This window comes from Triticum urartu, chromosome 6 (assembly GCF_003073215.2).
Source record: "Triticum urartu cultivar G1812 chromosome 6, Tu2.1, whole genome shotgun sequence".
Lineage (NCBI taxonomy): Eukaryota > Viridiplantae > Streptophyta > Magnoliopsida > Poales > Poaceae > Triticum > Triticum urartu.
The window spans coordinates 567,116,780-567,118,547 of record NC_053027.1 but is presented as its reverse complement, the minus strand read 5'-3'; the positions used below and the strand labels follow the sequence as shown (position 1 = coordinate 567,118,547).

The window sequence follows — 1,768 nt, the reverse complement described above, 5'->3', positions numbered from 1 at the left end:
CATGTCTTCACACTATTTTCCATATTGCTGGTACCGTTTAACAGGACCCCATCGCCACTTCTCACTTGTTTGTGCTCCACCTTCTATCCCTATCCGCCTTCTCCCTTCATCCAAGTGAGGATGGACTATTTTTGTCTCCATACTTTGATGTGGTTCTGTGGCATAGCACGGGCATCTTACTAGTGTATCAAAAGTAACTTGATAGAAGCCAACCGGTGATGGGTATCCTAAATGTAGCACCACTTCATAACCTTCTCAAAACCAACATGCCAAGGATCTTCTAGAACTGAAGGACAGGCAGTAGCTCATGCTGGGTTGGCATACTAAATTTTGCGGGACTTAACTGTTCTCTCAAACACATCGATTATGACGTCAGGAAAAGATCTTTTGAGATGTAGATACCCATGGCTTGCAAGCACATCGTTCATATTATTCGAACAGAGCATAAATTCAATGCAAGCATATTTGAGGTTGTTGCAATGAAGCTGCTAAGTTAGAGCTAATATTGTCGCCGCGGTCTCAACATCAAGACTCTTCCATAGCATGCCTTCACATATCACCTTCATCCTTTTCGTTGCATACTTATCAGCAGCCACAAGTAAGTGCTTAACTATTTCTCTTTTTCCATCATCATTAAGATCAACCATGGAAGGCAATGAATCCATGTAGAAGAAGTTAAGAAATGCCTTGAATACAGCAGGTTGCATGTCGTCGATAGTTATGTCCTGTGACTCGTTGTCCCCCATAGCCATAGGCCCGTAAAACTTCGTGTCAAAGACCGCCGACTGCATTGCAAGCAAAATCTTATTAGCAGAAAATATATTCCCTTGAACGTTAAAAGTCACGTTTGCTCCTTTCTTCCCCTCTAGCAATGTTGCAAGATTATCCGAAAGTTCATAGGGCAGCACATTATCTCTAGTGCTTCCTTGATAACACGAACTTCGCACTCCATCACGAGACAATTGTTCCCCACGTACGTCGGCTTGGTGGTCTTCATAAACTTTGGAAAGCCCCAAGATGGGCTTTTAGGGTCGAACACTTTTGTCACTTGGCACACCGCCTTAATCGTTTGCCCCTAACTGCATCCAGAGGCCACAACCTATATAACGCCCTCACCACGACATTCTTGGTCATGATCTTGAGAAAGACAGAGGCGTGACCTTGGCTCTCCTCGTCCCCAAAACCGTCGGGGCAGTACAGGATGCACCATTCGTAGCTGCCGATAGAGAATGGCAGAGAAGAGCGCAATTCGCCTCTACCAAGGCCCTTGAGCAGGTTTTAGCCGGCAATCTCAGACGCGTCCGTGGCCTCCGTCATCTCTTGGGTGTGCCTCAATGGCACCCTCACTATTGAACCCCGTGATGATGCCATTGCGGAAGTTGGGAGGAGGAGGGGGCGGGGTGGGTTGTAACTCTCGATGAAGGCACTTGGCGATGCTATTGGGGCTGGTGGGGAGGGAAGGGGGAGTGGCGGCGGCGCGGCGGAAGAAAGTGACCAGGCGGATAGGGGGAAGGTCAGGGTTTCAATTTGGAAAGGGGGAAGTTTTGTGTTGTCGTGTAGTAGTTATATAAGAATATAAGATAACCATTAGTACTTAACTTATACTCTTAGGTTTTTATGATTTTATTTGATGGAACAAGAAACAAGTGGTTCCTTGTTCGCACACGGCCACATCACCGTGTACCTCCGGTGTTGAGTGCGGTACGCAGGACACGTCGACGGAGGAGCCTCCGTTTCACAGAAGTTAGCGCCTTCGTTATCTCTAGCA

The 1,768-nt window shown here is 47.0% G+C and overlaps 1 pseudogene; it reads right to left on the bottom strand.

Annotated features, from left to right (window-relative positions):
• Nucleotides 1-488: 488 nt before the first annotated feature.
• On the bottom strand, nucleotides 489-1,371 carry LOC125513077 (annotated as a pseudogene).
• Between the last annotated feature and the right edge of the window lie 397 nt (nucleotides 1,372-1,768).